This window comes from Numenius arquata, chromosome Z (genome assembly GCF_964106895.1).
Source record: "Numenius arquata chromosome Z, bNumArq3.hap1.1, whole genome shotgun sequence".
Lineage (NCBI taxonomy): Eukaryota > Metazoa > Chordata > Aves > Charadriiformes > Scolopacidae > Numenius > Numenius arquata.
Window position 1 is genome coordinate 82,975,224 of NC_133616.1, and position 12,541 is coordinate 82,987,764.

Consider the following 12,541-nt stretch of genomic DNA (forward strand, 5'->3'; position numbering starts at 1 on the left):
ACGGGGCTTTGAGCAACCTGGTCTGGTGGGAGGTGTCCCTGCCCATGGAAGGGGGTTGGAACTCAGTGATCTTTAAGGTCCCTTCCAGCCCAAACCATTCTATGATGTTGCTGTAGATCTCTTCCACCAACCATGACCAGTTGTCTGCTCCAATCTCTCGTCCTTTCAGTCCATGTTCATTCAGCTGAACGTGTTTGTTTGTTTGTTTGCTGTTGCAAACCTGCTGTTTGTTGCTCTCACTCATCCCACCTCACCCCTCCCACCCCTTCTCCCACCAGCCCTCATTCAATCTCAGCACTTTCTTCTCTCCCACCAACTGATCTTCAGTCCCACTGGCTCACAATTCCCACCTCTTGCTTCAGAGCATCAGTGCTTCTCACAAAAAATATTGCCAGGCTGCATTAACAATAAAAAAAAATACATATGTTCCCCAACCTTATTAGCTGTATTCCTTTGGCTCACCCTTCATAAAAAATTTTATCCTAATGCAAAGAGCCAGCCTGGAAGACTTCAGCCAAAATGGTTAAAATTAAGTAAAATTATAAGCAATGCAATTACAGTAAAACTCTGGACAATGTCAGGCAATTTTAACCATAACTGGCATATTTGTCCAAGCCTGATATAACAAAGAATGCAGTATTTTGTGTTCATGTTTAAGAATATATAAACTAAGGAAAGCCAGGGTACAGATTAAAAAGTGTTACATAATTAGCTATTTTACACAAATAATACCTTTAGTTCATTTCAATTATAAAATGTTTGCATCTGTATAATCTCAGCAGTTGTTGCTGACTCTGCAAAGACTAAAAATAATAATTATAAAATCAAATGTCACAGGCAACCTAGATATGTCTGAAAATTTTACCTTAAACAGGTGTTCTGAGATAGAAAACTAAATCTTACAGCTTTGCAATTCAAGTGGCAGTGCTGTGTCCATGGCGTTTCAAAAAGTAAAACTGGGCATCTCATTGCCACGAAGAAACTTATGGGTTGAGTGTCTCAAATTCAGATTTGCTGGAGAAAAAAATTCTAGAAGTTACTTAAAAGTTTCTGGAAGAAAATAATTTGTGATTATTTGGAATTTTTCTGTTTTAAAATAATTAAAGTCTCTAAAATAAAAAGCTTTTTGAAATAAAATTAAGATAGGATTGTCTGAACCTCAAGAACCAGAAATTTCTCACTCAGGTTTGACAAAGAACAAGGAGATTGTCTGAGCATTGACAGGAGTTAAGGTGATCAGGCTTTTCAGCCACCCTCTCCCTCAGTGTGGATTTACCTGCACTGGAGCTGGTCTCCTCAGCGAGTGACCGTTGATGGGGTTACACCTCATTTAAATCTCTGGCCGGTGGTGCTGGCTCTGCCGACGGTACCTCAGTAGCCCACCCACAAGCAACCAGCTTCAGCCAGAGGCTGGCTTCTTGGCCCAGATTCAAAAAGCCCTCAAAAAGAGCTCCTTGCCCAGCCTTTTTTGCCACCATCCCCTCTTTCAGTATGGACTTACCTACACTGAAGCTGGGGTCTCCTCAGCAAGTGACTGTTGGTGCGGTTACACCTCATTTAAATCTGTTACTAGGGGTGCTGGCTCTACCCACAAGCCACCGGCCACAGGCAGAGGCTGGGCGCTTTGCCCGGCTTCAAAAAGCCCTCAAAAAAAGCTCCTCGCCCATCCCTTTTGCCACCATCTCCTCTCCCAGTGAGGGCTTACCTACACTGGAGCTGGGGTCTCCTCAGCGAGTGACTGTGGTACCTTTACCCCTCGTTAAAACCTGCTCCTGGGGCTGCTGGCCCCATGCTGTCTCAGTGGCCCGCCCACAAGGCACTGGCTGCTGGCACAGGACGCTTTTCCTGGCTTCAAAAAGCCCTCAAAAAACGCTCCTCGCCCATCCTTTTTTCTGCCATCTCCTCTCACAGTGTGGACTTACCTACACTGGAGCTGGTCTCCTCAGCGAGTGACCGTTGGAATGTTTACTCCTTGTATAAATCTGCTGCCTGGGGTGCTGGCTCTGCCCCACACCGCCTCAGCAGCCCGCCCACAAGCCACAGGCAAAGAGTGACTGCTTTCCCCAGCTTCAAAAAGAGCTCCTCGCCCATCCTTTTTGCCACCATGCCCTCTCCCAGCGTGGACTTACCTACAATGGAGCTGGTCTCCTCGGCGACTGACCGTTGGTGCGGTTAAGCCTCGTTTACATCTGCCACCAGTGGTGCTGGCTCTGCCCACAAGCTACAGGTTGCCGGCACAGGCCACTTGGACCGGCTTCAAAAAGCCCTCCAAAAGAGCTCCTTCCTGACCCTTTTTTGACGCGATTCCCTCCCCCCATGCAGACTTACCTGCACTGGAGCTGGTGTCTCCTCAGTCTCCTCGGCGAGTGACCGTTGGAACCGTTACGCCTCATTTAAACCTGCCGCCGGTGGTGCTGGCACCACTCACAGGCCACTGTCTGCCCGGCTTCAAAAAGCCCTCAAAAAGAGCTCCTCACCCATCCTTTTTGCCACCATCTCCTCTCCCAGTGAGGGCTTACCTACTCTGGAGCTGGGGTCTCCTCAGCAAGTGACTGTGGTACCTTTACCCCTCGTTAAAATCACAGAATCACAGAATCTTAGTGGTTGGAAGGGACCTTTGAGATCATCGAGTCCAACCACATTAAAAAAAAAAAAAAAAGAAGAAAAAAAACACACACAAAAACAAAACAAAACAAAAACCCAACAACAACAAAAAAAAACCCCACACCAGAAAGAAAAAAAAAAAAAAAAAAAAAAAAAAGCACCCACCAACTAAACCCCACACCCATAATCTCACACACAACACCCCACCACAAACCAACAATCTCGGGCACTAGAGCATGCCCTGAAGTGTTATGTCTACACGTTTCTTAAATACCTCGAGGGATGGTGACTCCACCACCTCCCTGGGCAGGCCATTCCAGTGCTTGACCACTCTCTCAGTAAAGTAATTCTTCCTAATATCTAATCTAAACCTCCCCTGCCGCAGCTTCATACCATTTCCTCTGGTCCTGTCATTATTCCCTTGGGAGAAGAGGCCAACACCCACCTCTCTACAGTTTCCTTTCAGGTAGTTGTAGAGGGCAATGAGGTCCCCCCTCAGCCTCCTCTTCTTCAAACTAAACATGCCCAGTTCCCTCAGCCTCTCCTCATAGGACTTGTTCTCCAGACCCCTCACCAGCTTGGTGGCTCTCCTCTGGACACGCTCCAGCACTTCAATGTCCTTCCCGTAGTGAGGGGCCCAGAACTGAACACAGCACTCGAGGTGAGGCCTCACCAGTGCCCAGGACAGAGGCACCATCACTGCCCTGCTCCTGCTGGCCAGGCTATTCCTGATACAGGCCAGGATGCCGTTGGCCTTCTTGGCCACCTGGGCACACTGCTGGCTCATGTTAAGCCAGCTGTCCACTAACACTCCCAGGTCCTTTTCTGCTGGGCAGCTTTCCAGCCACTCAGCCCCAAGCCTGTAGCATTGCTTGGGGTTGTTGTGACCAAACTGCAGGACCCGGCACTTGGCCTTATTAAACCTCATCCCATTGGCCTTGGCCCATTGACCCAACCTGTCCAGATCCCTCTGTAAAGCCTTCCGACCCTCAAGCAGATCAACACTCCCACCTAGCTTGGTGTCATCCGCAAACTTACTGAGGGTGCATTCAATCCCCTTGTCTAGATCATCAACGAAGATATTGAACAAGACTGGCCCTAAAACTGAGCCCTGAGGGACACCACTGATGACCGGCCGCCAACCAGATTTTGCTCCAATCTGCTCCTGGGGGTGCTGGCCCCGCACCACCTCAGTAGCCCGCCCACAAGCCACCGGCTGCTGGCACAGGATGCTTTGCCTGGCTTCAAAAAGCCCTCAAAAAGAGCTCCTCACTCATCCTTTTTGCTGCCACCCCTTCTCCCAGTGTAGACTTACCTCCTCTGGAGCTGGTCTCCTCGGCGAGGAGCTCCTCTCCTGCTGCTCTGCCACATGGAGAGATGTGCCAGGAGATCCTACCAGTGCCAGGTCCACCAGCTTGATCTGTCTTCACCGGCTCCTACAGGACATCGCTTTCATCTTTATATTGTCGCTCTGTGGTTATCCGTAGTGAATACACTATCGTTAGGGTAATTCTAGTGTAGCTGCACAAATGAAGCTGTTGCTGGAGTGCTCCCAGAGCACCAGGGCCGGTGGTTGCCTGTTCTCATCTGTCTTTTCTTTAAGTGCACATAAATGGCACTTTCCCTCTAGATCACATAGCGTGGCAGCTTGGTGATGCCTAAGCTCATCTTAAAAGTGCTTAGTGGATGCTAGTCACGGAAGAATTGTTCAATTCCAAAATATTTTCAGACTTAAAAATAACAATAATAAATATTGTGTCCTGCATGTTTGCATTAGAGCTTGTACTTCTTCAGCAGAGAGACTGGAAGCCTGTTTAGGAAAATAAAATCAAAGTAGTTTAGTAATTACATAGCTACATAAGAAAGGGCTTGAAGACAAAAACATCAAATGTTGTGAGAGTCCAGAATATGGCAAGGGCATTATCGGTTCTCCCTGTAATTGCCGTTACTCTCCAAAAGTAGTGGACTGGAAAGTGCCATGAAGGTAACTGGTCGCTTCTCTGTGTAAGGCAGGGAAGAATTCAAAGGCCCCTGGGAAAGTCTTAGACCCACTGACCAGATATTTCAACAAGAAAACAGAAGGGCTCAAAAATGTAGGAACTATACTAAAGTTTTAATAAGAATTTTATACCATCCAAATATTATTGCTGCCCACAAATTAAGCAACAGATCTAGAGTTCATCAACATGCAATTCACATAAGCTATGTACACAACACCCGTTAGCTGCTTTTAGCTGTCCAGGTGAGTATTTTAATGAATGAATTAGAGCTTCAACCATTTTTGTATTCCATAGTAAATTAATGAAGATGAAGATGATGATGAAACTTTGCTAATTATGATGATGAAGTATAATAGGCGTAAAAAGTTCTGCTCCTATTACCTGGAAAATGAGCATGACATGCAAAAATGTCATAGCTCCTGTATCTGAAGTTCTCAAGTAATACGTAACTATACTAACAGTCTATTTTTAATTTCATATCACAGTGGACCTTGAGATGTGTTGTATTAACGTGTGACTGCGTGTGTGTTTGTAACTGTTTAGCATCTTTTCAATCATTCTGGTTGAATTGCCATGTACTCAATTGCCATGCGGTTCAACCAGTGGTCCTTTCACCTTTGTGAGAATTAGCCAAGTGCTTAAATATTAAAATTTTTTTTAGCCTTAGAGATATCTGAAGAATAGTGGCTAAACAACTGTCTAGTTATGATGTATTGTCAATGACCGTATGGCATTTCAGTATTTGAAAGCCTGATTTGTAATTTCAGTTTTCTGTTCTTTTTTTTTCCTAAAACAGTTGTCTAAGCTATAATTATAAGGAAGTGCAAATACACTGCACAGTATAGAAGATTATTATTCCCCTCTTAGTCCACTGTACCGCTTTTCCAACCCTGAAAAAAATGTTTTCATGTTTTATTTTTCTTTTCTGTTCATTTCATCCAGCCACTCAGGGAGGAAAGCTACTCTATCCAGTGGGAACTTCCCATATTTGAGTAGTGTAAGGTCTCAGTGTCACACGCACCCTCAGTCAGACACACCACACCTCCAGTGGTGTCTTCTCTGAAAACCTATGTACTTCCACAGAAATTCCATTTCCATCCCTTCCCTGTATCAGTTACCACTAACACCTCCACGTGTTGCGTTCTTAGCTCCATACATCTGAGATATGCAAAGATGTTGTGTACTTCAGATACTTACTTCTCTCCCTGTGCTGAAAATGTAAAGGGATCCGAATTTAACACAGAAGTGATCTCAGAAAAGCTTCTGTAGCCTTAGTTCATCCCAGTCCATGAAAAAAAGGGCATCCTAAACAGATCATGTCAGTGGAACATAGTAAATATAGGCTGGTATCATAGATGGGACATCGCCTGGATATTTTATTTCTCTGCCAAGGGAGTTGGAAGGAATCATGTACAACGCACAGCTCTGTGACACACTGAGGTAACCTCTATTCTGTGGGTGACCACCAGCTGTCAGCCCAGTGTGGATGCGTCTGGTGCCCTGTGCTTCTCCCTCCATCCCTGTTGCACCAGTGTATCTGCTTTAGACAACTGCTTTTGTCACTGGGAACTAAAACGAACATCAACTCTTTTCCAGACCTAACAGAATCTGCAGATTCCTCCAGAGCACCAGGTTCCTCCGTCCAAACCAGTCCTAGAGCCAAGGAGCCTTTGGCAGCTCGAGCCCTCAGCCAGGTAAACCAACAACTGGAATGGTTCCCTCAGAAGATTGAAATTATTTACGCTAGCTTACTGTGAACAACGCGGGCAGACTTCACAGCCCAAATTTCACAGCAAGAATGCTGATAAAACACAACCAATTACGCTTCAGGCAGGTAAGACGTGAAGTCAGTGCATCTGCCTACATTCCTATGGATTACCTGCATCAGAGCACATCGCTGTGCAAAGAACTGAGAACAACCTGTTTGCCATCTTAGAGAGGTGGAATCACATGGCAAAAAGACTTTGGGAGGTTTTCTGTCTTGTTACCCCTGCTCTGAGAGATCTGCGTCCAGTTTTCTATGGAGGGAGATCCGGATTTTGTAAAATGGAATAGTATGTCAAAGACAACCAGGTAAAACAGGTAGATATAATGTCACTAAATAAAGCTGAAATATAATAGCCAGTATCAGGCTAGCCTTAGATGCAAAAGTAAACATTGTTTTTGGAAAAACTACGCTTACTGCTGATAATTTTAAAAAGAAATATAAAATTATCTATTTTTTTTTTAAAAAAAAGCATGTAGAAAATTGTTTTGCATGCTACTTCAGTAACAACCTGAAATAACTGGCAACTAACATCTCATGTGATATCTCTCTACAATTTTCAGTCATTTTGTGAAATGACTGGTTTCACAATCTGACTAGAGCATAAATTTAGATCTCCATGATACACAGTTTTTCTCTATGTTCACTACCTATTTTTTTATTTTTAATACAAAAATGATAGGGTATTTGTTCTTTATATACTAGGATATCTATATGATTTTCAAGCATATGTTGACATCAGTTATTCATAGCTCTTGCGTCTCCAGCATTTTAAGTGAATTTACCATCATTGCTGGGAGAAGGTGCAAAAAGTCCTTTTATTTCTTTATACAGAGATAAGGAGATTAAGGAGAGGGAACCCGTGAAGTTCCTCCGGGGTTTTATCATTAAGTGTGAACAATGCTGGCATCTCCTGGGTAAGCCATAAGTCTAAGTATGGGTATTGTAAATTCCATTAAGTACCTCTTTCTAGTGGAAACAAAACATTATTCAGTCACACAAGCTACTACTTGAGACCACTGGAATAATGTGGTAGCTGTGTACTCTGCCTTTATTTCAGCACTTCAAGATTTTAAAATTTTAGGGGGTTTAAATAATGTTCATAGATCATTATGCAAGATTTTTTCTCTTAGTATGAATTGCCCAAAATAGGACATTACACAGTTATTTGAAAGGCTGGGGGTATTTTTCCGGAAAACTGCTGGTTTGGGGCCACTTCCTTTAGAACATGGACTATGTAACTTCTCTTTCAAGAGAAATCAGGAAGTCCAAAGCTTCAGGATTCAGCCTTGTGCCATCCCTACTGCTTTCCAGCTCTGTCAGCAGCGTGGGCAAAACAGTCATAGCATCAAGGTGTTGAGGAGAAAAGTCACAGCTGAGCTGTGTCTACCACTTCCATTTAGATGATATTTAAAAAAGCACAGCTTTGATACTTTCTTCTCTTTGGCGTAACTTGTAATTTACCAACTTCATCATAGCAAGGAGAGAAATTCTTTCTGTAAAATGCTTTGCAGAAGCAATGCTTTACCAAAGAACCTCTCTGTTGGCAGAGACACTCCTGAGCCAGACAGGCCATGGCTGGAGCAGAAAAGCTTTCAGGAGAAGCCCTTAGGACAGATGAGCTCAGATGGGGAGCTGGGGAAAACCACAGCACGCTCTATATTCTCAGTGCCCTCCCACAGCAATATCTTCTTCACAAATCTAAAAAATAAGGCAGTTATCTTCCACATGGGAGAAGCCCAAGGCAGTAGCTGTAACATGTCCTGCCTTTGGTTGTATTGACTTGTCTTTGAGGCCAAGGATCCTAGTGGGTGCAGGAAGGGCGAACCTGCTAGTATAAATCTGATTAAAGAGCTTCAAACTCACATGGAAGAATTTTTGGTATCTGTGACCTCCACATAACACACAAAGTGAGCCTTTTATTGCTGTTATTTGTAGACAGGACCCTCATCACAGGGTTGCTTTGATGTTTTTAGTAGATTACAAAAAACATATGAGGGAAGGGGCCACGACAGCTTCAAATCATGAGATTCTCTTTGTAAACAATGAACTACAAAGATTGTAATAAAGTATATAGTAATGTTTGCAAAATTGAAATCAGACTGTTATTCAGATGTCCAAGAGGATTTCAGTGACTTTTTGAGAGGAAATCCTCTAATTTGTTTAGATAAAATGTAATTTCCTAAATAAATCTGCTTATTAATATTTTAAATGATAAATTTGTTTTGACAAACAGAGAGGTATTTGAAATTATGGTCTCTAATGCTAGTAGTTTTCTTCTATACAGGATTTGTAATGACCTTAATGTCATAATATATTGTCACAGTTTGAACTGAGATGCATAACTCATGATTAATACTGTAATCACAATAGAGGGCTATTGCTCACATAGAAAGCTGTTCTATTTTTTCCTCAATGAGTTGCATACTTTTAAGTTTATGAGTTCGATGGTATTGATATAGATGTCTTTTAAGCAATAGACCGAAAACAAAATGTAACAGACTATGTACTCCCTGCTTCCACACAGGTTCATGACAAAATAATTCAGAATAGCACAGAAAATGTAGATTCATAAAGAAAGCAATTTCTAAACATAATCAAGGTCTCATACTTTTCAGTGTCTTCAAAGGTTTCTAATTTGGGGTAGTCAACTGGATGTGCTTTACAGAGTGTTGAGGTTTTCTGAGGTCTGCTGCACAAATTTCAGAGAGGATCAAGCCTCTTGGATATGCCTTTCAGAGGACATAGAAAATGGAGATACTCAAAATCCATATTTTGATATCTTTTACACAATAGAGGAGAGGAACTCTAAGGCTATGTGAATGAACTACTTAGAAGATCAAAGAAGTGCTATGTACAGACACACAAAAATTGTTAGAAGGGGTGTTTGTATTAAGCTAGATATGGTGTGCTCTTGGCCATGAAAAAAAAAACTAGAAGACCCAGTAGCATAATGAGGCTGGCATCGGCTCCAGCACAGGTGTAGAAGAGATCTTCTGTCTGCCTGTTCATTATGAACTTGTGTTTGCCCTGTCCAGAGTCTGGAAATACTCTTCCTGGTGTAGTTTCATGACTTCTCATGCTCAGTATATGAGGTCAAATAAGATATACCTGTACTTTTTTGGTGGCAAAGTTACTGAGGCATTTCATCCATTCGTGCACAGCACTGTTTTTTGTTTTATTTCTTAAGCATGTGAAAAGCTCTATAATGAATTTAAGAATAAAATTAAATGCATTTGAAGTATCTCCACCCCAGAATTACCCAAAGATGATAATTTCTTTCCAGTTAAGAGTAAGCATAGACAGGGATTTTTCTGACTTATGGGTTTAATTTAAAAAATTTCAGTTCATCAAAACCAAACCTCTAAAGAATAGTGGGGAGGAGAAAGGAAAAACACAGCAAGTTGAACAGGAAAATTTTCTCAGCCTCCTGGCACACTAGGGCAAGAGGAAATGGTCTCAAGTTGTGCCAGGGGAGGTTTAGATTGAACATTAGGAACAATTTCTTCACTGAAAGGGTTATCAGACATTGGAACAGGCTGCCCAGGGAAGTGGTGGAGTCACCATCCCTGGAGATATTTAAAAGCCAGGCAGATGTGGTGCTGAGGGACACAGGTTAGTGGTGGTTTTGTCAGTGTTGGTTTAATGGTTGGAGTGGATGATCTTAAAGGTCTCTTCCAACCTAGATGATTCTATGATTCTATGATTTTTATGATCAAAACCAGGACTATTGACTGGTGGTCAGTATATTCACTTGGCAGTGTGGGAGACAAGCTTGAGACTCATACCTGAGTGATCCAAAGTGGGTCTGGGTCTTAGTTTCTTCTGTTTTAGCTGGAGCCATTCCATTTTGCAAAAATAAGTAATTATGGAATCAAGGTTTATCAGCCTCTCGTTGTGCTTGCATTTATGTCAAGTCTTCTTCCGGCCGCAACACAATTATTTATTTCAGCAAAGGAGTAGAGCATTGGAAAGTGAAAACTGTCAGTACCAGAACGAAACCCAAATCTTCTATTCCTTGGGTGAACATCTGAGCTCACTGAGCTTTCTGTTATCCTGGTCTCGGTTCCTTTTTCTCTTCCTTTTTTTCTGGGAGAAAGAAACAAGTGAACTTTGTAAAGCCTGGCTTTTACGCTGATGTGGAATGAAAATTTGAAGAAAAGTTTATAGACCCGTGTCAGACAGGAAAATAATTTACTGTCTCATATACATTTTCAAAGTTAGATAAGAATACCCTAGAGATATTTTACATGTAGGCTACTTTATTTACAGTGAGTGATTCCATATATCTTTGCAGGTAGCAGTTTAGCAGGCATTAGCTAAGTTGTATGTTCCTGAATTTCCCTTCATGTAAATCAATGTGGCAGAAAATTAAGGTGACTGGGGCTTCATGGAGATGAAGATCAAGTCTGGTATTTTTCTAACAGAAAGAAATTAAAAGCATATCCAATTTAAACAAAGCCTTTAGTCTGAAAATGCAGGAAGAGTGATTTTCATACTTGCTTAAACTCTTGCCTGAATTATGAGTCTTACGTATCCATCATGTTCTTCTGCTTTCTCCTTTCATATGCACCTTTTCCTTGCATGACCTTTTTCTTTTTTCCTTAGTAGCTCAGTTGACAGTCCTGGTTGATTCTCTGGTGAGCAAAGGACTAAAAATAAACTCTCCTTCCTGCCAATAGCCATTTTGGTGCTTTTCATTCATTTCAGGACAGCATTACATTGTGAAAGGAGAAGCCAAGGGCTAGATATACTCAAAGACAAAGTTAACAATGGCAGCCTACAAATTCCTAGAGATACCATAGAGGTACCAAAACATGAGACCTCCTTCTTGAAGATGACTAAAGGAAAGAAACACAGGTAACAGAAGCCCGTGGGAGGAAGGGTTAGAAGACCTGCTAAGTTATATGAATACTTTTGCTAAATTTTGTACATTTAGGCTTTTGTTTTTAACTTTGTGTGGCAAAGTTACATGGCAGGGGGTTTCTGCTCAGGAAGCTGGTGGTGTGTGCATTCATTTCTGCGAGACCGAAATGTTACAGTGGTCTGACCAAACGCCATCATGAAGTCATGTAACATTATCGTGTAATGCCTACTTTGTTTTCACAGGTCATTACCTAATATGAAGGTGATGGGATACAGTACAAAAAAAAGTTGTTTTTAAAAGCATGAGGAAATGTACAGAGATCTTAGATATCTAATCCTGGAGGTCCTTCTAGCCCGATATAATTTGTTTTTCATGTGTTTATCAGAAACTTTGCAATAGTTCTGATCTTGAGATTTTTTTTTTCCAATGTGCTACTTTGTACTGATTCGATTAAAATTCTAGATAAAGAAAAAAAAGATGGATTTTATATTGAACTTTCAACGGGTCTTTGTTTCAAACTGTCCATATGTGTTATTTTAATCTTTTGACATTTTAATGCATAGTTTATTAGTGTTACAAATATAATGTGTGTAGATTTCTTTTTTCGTTGAGTTTATGGTAATTATTTTGCAGCATTTGCTAGAACTTGAGAGACTTCTGCACTGATTAGATAAAATATTACAATTTTCCCTTTTTACTTTAAAATAGATGATTTTTTTTAAAAAAGTAAAGTCCATAATTCATTTTTTTTTCTATAAAATAAAGTTAACATTTTGAAACAAGATTTGAGTTTCTGATGTCTTAGGGCCGAAAACTCAGAGGCAGCACATCAGGATGAGCTGGTGAATGCAGCAAAGAAAGAGTTAAAAAGAATGAAAATGTTTTCAAATTCCTGTACATATTAGCTAGCTTTGAAGAAACTCTAGATATCTGTCTAAATCTAACTGACACCAGTGTGTTTTACAGCCAGAATAACTTTGTGACTTTGAAAAGTGTTTCTTCACATTGCTTTTATATGACACCAATTATACTGTGCACTGGAGGTGACTGTGAAACATATTTTGTTGGTTAAAAATATTGCATTAAATGGTTGTCTTCCACACAATTTTCAAATAGGAATCAATCAAGGCTTGTGTGGTGATGTGCAAATTTTCAGTCAATTTGAACTGATTTGGCTCTTCAGAAGGTTAAGGTAGTTTAATGGTTGAAAGCACATTGCTGTGCAGCAAGCTGCAAAAGTCAAAGGGTTAGAGGATTAGGATTTCATTTCCTTTTAGCCGTTGCCATGTCTGTTTTCTGTCCAAA